We start from the raw sequence: 7,737 nt of genomic DNA, 5'->3' as shown, positions 1-7,737 counted from the left end.
GGGGCTGGTGGTGGGGGATAGGGTTTGGGGGCTCCTCGTCACAAGGGGATTAGGGTTACTGCAGAAGGCCGACGACGACATGGCGGCGGCGGCGGTGGTGGCGTGGTACTGCAGACGGAGGAAGGGGCGCCGTCGCGGGAGAGGGGGGTGGGGGGCGCCGGCGGCTGTGAAGCAAGCAGAAGGGGATTATGGTTAGCTAGAGGGTAGACAGATGGGCTTTGCTGCGGTTTGTTTTGGTTAGTTGGGCCCGAAATTTTTGAACACGAGCGCGTCATTGAACTGGAAATTTTCACGGATCCCAAATAGAAAAACACTATGGAGTTCCGATGCTTCCATAACATCCACCTGCCGAGAAGGCATTTAGCGTGCAAAGACTTGTAGTAGGGCTCGCGTTGCCGTCCTGCCTGGCGCACCACTGACCTGAGGTTTCAATTTGCCGTGGTTCAAACACCATCCTCCCAGTGATTGATCCTAGCCAGTGCCAAACTTGTTTGACAAACACACAGTCAATTAGCGAGTGTTGCATAGTCTCTTCCTGTTGGTTGCACAATGGGCATGCATCCTGGTGGGGTAATCCACGTCCAGCAAGCCTGTCAGATGTTCAGCATCGAATTTTGAGTGCTAGCCAAGAAAAAAAAGGGCATTGGAGGGGTGCCTTAGACTGCCAAGTGAACGAGGTCGTCGAGGATAACTCGAGTCCTATGTACCTAGCCGCATATGCTGAGCAGGCCGAGAAGTTACCGTTTCCTTCCCAAGCCCACGTGACCGAATCTTCCACTTCATTCGTTAGTTGCCATGCAGAGATTCGTGGCCACAAACGTACGAACTGGCCCAAAGCATGTTGGGTAATGTCAAGGCCAATGTCCCCTACCCAATTGTCCTCCGCTAGCGCGTCTGCGACAAGTGTGCTTTTCTTGACTCTCTTCAGGATCCTTTCATAAATATCTGGTGCAATCTCGCAAATCCGTAGACCGTTGATCCACCGATCCTCCCAAAACAGCGTTGCTCTCCCATCACCGGTCGTCGTACATGTAGCCGCCTCACTAGGGCGCAAGATTCCGGCGGGGACATTGATGTGAAATTTCTTCAACGGTCTGTCTTTAACAACCTTTTGCAGCCATGGCCAACGCGCTTGTTCAGGACAAGAAAGAACAACTCGAGGTTTAGGAGAAGCTTGTCTGCTCCCTAAGCCCTCGAAACCCCATCAATTCCATCACAACTAGACGTAGGCTTTTATCTTCATCAAAGGGTCCGAACTAGTATAAACCGCTATGTCCTTGCGTCCGCTTTAACCCCTTCAAGTTAACCCGTTCGATGGCTCCACGACTAAGTCCTTTCACTAGGAGATCTGCCGTGACAAAGCCACGGCAGTTGGCGCCCACCGTGGGGCTATCGCACGATGGTTTCAAGTTCTTGGAGGGTCGCTTTGAAGGACTCGAGGGCTACACTGTAAGCCGGATGACTAAGAGTCGTCACGGCAAGCTCTACATCGACAATGCAAGATGGGGCCCCGAGGCCGGCTCAATCGAGTACGGGTACCGGGTCCCCTTTGGTGTCATACACGTTTTCATTGGCAAGATTTGTGAACCGGGCCCTGAGCTGGACATCTGCATCGACCTCATCGAGACAGCTCAGTGTGCGCGACCTGCCCAGGTTAAACCGGCCATGAAGCGTGCCTTCGTGGGAGTCATCCACGGGGGAAGTTATGAGAGCGGATCAAAATCTGGTGGCGAGACCGTCGTCTACTCCGGCAATGAGTCATCAACCGGAGAAACTGAATCTCTATACCAGTTACAAGATGGACGGATTGGGGGCTGTTCCGATGGCGACAGTATTCCGGACCCTCCGATCTGCCCAACCGGGTTGGAATATTCATGGCCGGTACACAAGCAGCGCTTCATTCTTCGACCGCTGCGGCAATAACCTCCGGTTCAGTAGCGGCGACGGCTGCCGGGGCAGGAGGCCCTGTGCGCCCACCGGCTCAAGTTTTATTGGATTCGTTCGGTGCGTTGGCTGCGCTCATGGTGGAGGCCAACCCGACGGATCAGGACGCCCACAACGCGGAGATTGCAAAAGTAAGGGAACAAATCACTCAGGCTAAGGCGGACCTAGCAGCTGCAGATGCCAGGATGACCGCAGAGCGGGCCGCTTTAGATGCGCAAGCCTACAGGCTCATGTTGGACCAGAACGCGTCGCATGAAGTCATGAAGAGGAAATATATATCCCGTTTGCCTTCGGTCTTTGAAGCCAGAGATCTCTTCAATACCCCAGGAGCAGGAGCCAGTAATCCGCCAGTGGTAAACCGGACAGAAGCGCCTGGGACGGGTGCGCCGGTTCAGCCCCGTTTGATAGATCTACCTCGCCATAACATTGTTGTACCTCAGGCTGTTTCAACACCCCCGGGTCACTATTCCAACCCGATGGACAATCTCGTTGCAGCTGCTGCGCGGCTGGAGGCCATTCCAATTGAAGGTAATTCGCCACAGGTGGTAGAGACGCGCCGGGTCAAGGAGCTCCTTAGGACAGCTTTGGTCCAACAGGAAGCATATTCGTACAGCCGCGATCGGATCCACTCGACCCCTCGTCCAAGCCGGAGCTATAGCAGGCATATGGATGAACCGGTCGTGTCAAGTAATGCACGACGTGGAGCACCCCGTGGTAACAATCCGGCCGGTGGTGTTGATAACGCCCAGGAGGTGGTGGACCGGGCCCGAGCGCGCAGGGAGGCCGAGCTAGCAGCACAGTATCAAGCTCGTCAGCTTACGCCGGTTCGTCTGACCACCTCGGTCGAACCTGGAGTTACCTCTAGTTCTTTGGGGGTACCTTGCCTTGTTCCCGCTTTACGCAACGTGCGCCTGCCCAAGGATTTCAAAGGCCCGCGCAAGGTGCCGAATTATACGGCAGATCAACCTCCAGAGACATGGGTGAAGAGCTATGAGATGGCCATGGAGATGCTTGACGTGGATGATGCAGCATGTGCAAAGTATTTCACTATGATCCTTGAAGGAAAGGCACGTACTTGGTTAAAAAGCTTACCGGCCAATTCTGTCAGTTCGTGGGCCCAGTTACGAGCCCGGTTTATCAATAATTTCAAAGACACGTGCAAGCAACCTATGTCGATTGTGGATCTAGCTGCCTGTGTCCAGGAGGAAGGAGAATCAACGACTCATTGGGTGCGCCGGGTCTCCCAAGTTCTGCATTCGTCAGACCGCATCAACGCTGACACCGCAGTCATAACCCTGGAAGGAAACTGCCGGTTTGGGCCCCTGAAGCTCAAGTTGGGTCGGATGAAGCGCCATTGCACTGATATGGAGACCCTCATGGCCGCTTTGGTAAAGTATGCTGATACTGATAGTACCAAGGATCCCAAGTCTGATGATGACAAGACAGGGAAGGGAAAGAAGAACAGCAACTCCAAAGGTCAGCAGCATCACACGGCAGGTAATGGTGGCGGAGGTAAGCGTAAAGCGGATGGCAACATGGACTTTGTGGCTAGCACCAACGCACAGGACAAGGGTCAGCGACGCAGGGGTAAACCTCCGAATCGCATTGGGGCGCCTAACCCTAACCTAGACCGCCTAAATTATCTATTAAACCAGCCTTGTCCGAAGCATGGGTCGAAGGAGGTGCCAGCAAACCACCTTTGGAAGGATTGTTATATTATGCAGGAGTTCAAAAATTCTAATGCGTTCCGGTATGATCATGGCTCTGGCGGCAGTGCAGGACCCGGGCCGGGTTATGGTGGAGGAAATTCCGGTTCAGGATATAGTGGTAATCCAGGCGGACATAGCAATAAGAACAATCAGAATAGCCAAGGTGGTTACAACCAGCAGCAGCAACAGTCGAGTTACCAGAGTAACCCAAAACAATTGAATAGTGGACAGTACCACGTCTTCACCACCAGCTTGGACAAGCGAGACCGGAAGGTTCAGAAGCGGGCAGTCAACTCTGTTGAACTGGCCGTACCCCGTTATCTACGCTGGTCCGAACAACCAATCATATGGAGCAGAGAGGATCACCCTCCCCGGGTTGACAATCCGGGTCAGCTGGCTCTGGTGGTGGCACCTCAGGTGGGAGGTTATAAGTTCACCAAGGTGCTCATGGATGGAGGGAGTAGTATTAATATCCTGTACTATGAGACCTTCCGTCGTATGGGACTAACGGATAAACATCTCAAACCGTCGAATACGGTGTTCCATGGTGTGGTACCTGGCAAGTCAGCATATCCCGTTGGTAAGATTGCTCTGGAAGTGGCCTTTGGTGATGATTATGATTCCAGATCAGAAACATTAACGTTTGAAGTGGTAAAAATCCAAAGCCCATATCACGCCCTGTTCGGGCGACCGGCCTACGCTAAGTTTATGGCATGGCCCTGCTATGTGTATTTACAGCTCAAAATGCCGGGTCACAAGGGGACCATAACGGTTCATGGAAGCCGTAAGGTCGCTTTAGAGTGCGAGGAAGGAGATGCTGCTTATGCAGAATCGGTTTGTGCTACCGAGGAGCTGAAATTTTATAAGGACAATGTTGATCCGGCAGATATGACTCCATTGAAGAAGCCAACCACGGAGCATGATCCGGACCTGAAATTCAAATCTGCTGCTGAGACTAAGCTTGTTGACTTCGTGCCTGGCGATTCGTCCAAGCAGTTCAGCATCAGTGCCAATTTGGATCCGAAATAGGAAAGCGCGCTCATCGAGTTCATCCGTGAGAATCGGGACATTTTTGCATGGAAACCTTCTGACATGCCAGGTGTACCGAGGCAACTCGCTGAGCACATTCTTAATGTGGATCCTAAATACAAACCGGTGAAACAGTTCCTAGGACGGTTTAACGAAGAAAGACGCAAAGCTATCGGAGAAGAGGTCGCCAGGCTCCTGGCAGCTGGGTTTATTATTGAAGTTTTTCACCCTGAGTGGCTTGCTAATACGGTGCTGGTCCTTAAGAAAAATGGCACCTGGCGCATGTGTGTGGATTACACAGACCTTAATAAGGCTTGTCCAGCAGATCCTTTTGCCCTCCCCCGTATTGATCAAATCATTGATACTACGGCGGGTTGCGAGCGTTTGAGTTTTTTGGATGCATATTCCGGCTATCATCAGATCAAAATGGCAGTTAAGGACCAGGAGAAAACGGCTTTCATCACTCCCTTTGGAGCCTTCTGTTATGTTTCTATGCCTTTTGGGCTCAAGAGTGCCCAGGCAACCTATCAACAGTGTGTGCAAAATTGCCTTCACAAGCAGATTGGCCGTAATCTACATGCTTACGTGGATGATATTGTGGTTAAATCACGGAAGAAGGAGACTCTGGTTGATGATTTGAAGGAGACCTTTGATAACCTGAGGACATACAAGATGATGCTCAATCCGGCCAAATGTGTTTTTGGTGTACCGGCAGGCAAATTATTGGGTTTTCTGGTGTCCGATAGGGGAATTGAGGCTAATCCGGAAAAAATCACAGCCATCACCTCCCTGGCTAAACCGAGGTGTATTAATGATGTTCAACGTGTGGCCGGCCGGATTGCCGCGTTGAGCCGGTTTATCAGCCGCCTTGGTGAGAAGGTAATCCCTTTGTATCAGATGTTGAAAAAGACGGATCAGTTTGTCTGGAGTCCTGCTGCTGATAAGGCATTTGGGGATTTAAAGCGGCAATTGGCCAATCCGCCTGTGCTCGCCGCTCCCATTGACAAGGAACCATTACTGCTATATGTTGCTGCTAACGCTCGTGTAGTCAGTGTGGCTATTGTGGTGGAGCGCAAGGAGACAGGCAAAGAACATCCGGTTCAACGTCCGGTTTACTATATCAGCGAAGTGCTTATTGAATCCAAACAGAGGTATCCACATTGGCAGAAGCTGGTATATGGAGTTTTTAAGGCAAGCCGGAAGCTGAAGTAGTATTTCCAAGGGCACCCCATCACAGTGGTCAGTTCTGCTCCCTTGGGCGATATCATACAGAACCGGGAAGCAACTGGCCGGATTGCCAAGTGGGCCATAGAGCTTGGGCCGCACGGTTTGAAATATGTACCTCGGACAGCGGTGATGTCTCAAGCACTTGTTGATTTCATCAATGATTGGATGGAGTTGCAAGCACCTGAAGAGAAGCCGGATCACACATATTGGACCATCCATTTTGACGGATCCAGGCAATTGGAAGGCTCGGGGGCTGGAGTCGTATTAACTTCCCCACGAGGTGACAAGTTCTGTTACGTTCTCCACTTAATGTTCCCTTGTACTCACTAGTAGAAAAAGGGTCAAACGTGAAGCACATTAGTGTCGGTTTGTATTTGAGCCGGCACTAATGTATACATTAGTGCCGGTTCGAACGGCTAGCCGGGCCGCTTTCATTAGTACCGGTTCGTGGCGAACCTTTAGCACCGGTTCATGCCACGAACCGGTACTAATGAGAGTGGTGGCAGGATGTTGTCAGATTGGGGCCCCTCCAGCCCCTTTAGTACCGGTTCTTGGCACAAACCGGTACTAAAGGTCGTCCTACATAAACCCTTCGTCCACCCGAGCTCGCTATGTATTGTCAGATTGAGTCCATTTAATCGCTTTCTTAACTAGGACCAGGCGGATCCGAACACTGGCTCAATAGGACGAGGAGGAAAGATAAAGAGGGACCAAAGGGATATCACCCGTCATGGAGCAAAGTAACGAATTCACCCTGCACATGATGTCGGTCTCTCCAATGAGCGAGCTGAGGCAAACGCCCTACACATGATGTGGAAGATGCGGTTAGGCCTTTTGCGCATTGTTTCCGGAATACGATGGTGTCGGATACCTCTCTTGTGCTGTTGTCAGGCTGGCGGAAGGGCCACTGCCTTTTGGTACAAAAGAGAGGCCCCGACTAACACGGTGACCTCCATCCCTGGTCGGTTGTGATATGCACGAAAGGAAAATGCATAGTACATACACACACTTGCGCTCGTTGTTGGTGATGAAGCTCTGTTTCATTCTCACGGCTATGGCTTTGCCTACCCGGACACTTGTGGTCATTGGCTTTGTCCCATTGGCACTTTTGTGGAGCTTTAGTGAGCTCGCTTGTTGGACTTACTCGGGTACATGGGTGCTTATTAGAGCGCACCCGTCGCATGCAGAGTTGACTCCTCTACTTGGTGGAACAAACGCCATTCCCTACCATGAACGCATGGGGCTGCATACGTAGGATGAGGGCAGTGGGCGGCAGGCGAGGTGGCCATGGGCATGTCCTCAACCAACGAATTAGGCCCCCCGGACTGACATGTTCCGCTCTTTATTTGACCGTTGTCATGGCGAAATTAAATTGTGATAACCACCCCTCTCAGGGTAAACCCAATTCCGATGGTTCACGTCATTTGTCGTAGGGGTGTGGTCGAACTTAATCGCTTACAGGAAATTCCTGAAAAACATCATTAAAATAGAACTCCTAAGTTCTTGGTTGCATATGTTTTTGCATTTGTGGATTATTTTAAAATATGTTATTCGTGAGCTGTTTCTTTTCTCGGCTCCAGTTCAGCTTAGTTGCCCGCTATTTGACCAACGATGCATAGAGCGACATGTGCAACATTAATCGTAAATATACAAAGTAGATACAAACTCAATATAAATATAACAATTTTCAAACCATTCATGAAAGCATCATTCAAATAGTTTACCTGAATTTTCGGTTGTATTAGGTACTTCGCTTCTTGGTTGCAGTTGGTCTCTTCAAATAGTTCACTTAACTTTCACTTTATGTTTGAAATAGTTCACTTAACTT

This window comes from Triticum dicoccoides, chromosome 2A (assembly GCF_002162155.2).
Source record: "Triticum dicoccoides isolate Atlit2015 ecotype Zavitan chromosome 2A, WEW_v2.0, whole genome shotgun sequence".
NCBI classification, from domain to species: Eukaryota; Viridiplantae; Streptophyta; class Magnoliopsida; order Poales; family Poaceae; genus Triticum; species Triticum dicoccoides.
The sequence above is the reverse complement of the archived record's forward strand: the minus strand, read 5'-3'. Positions refer to the sequence as shown.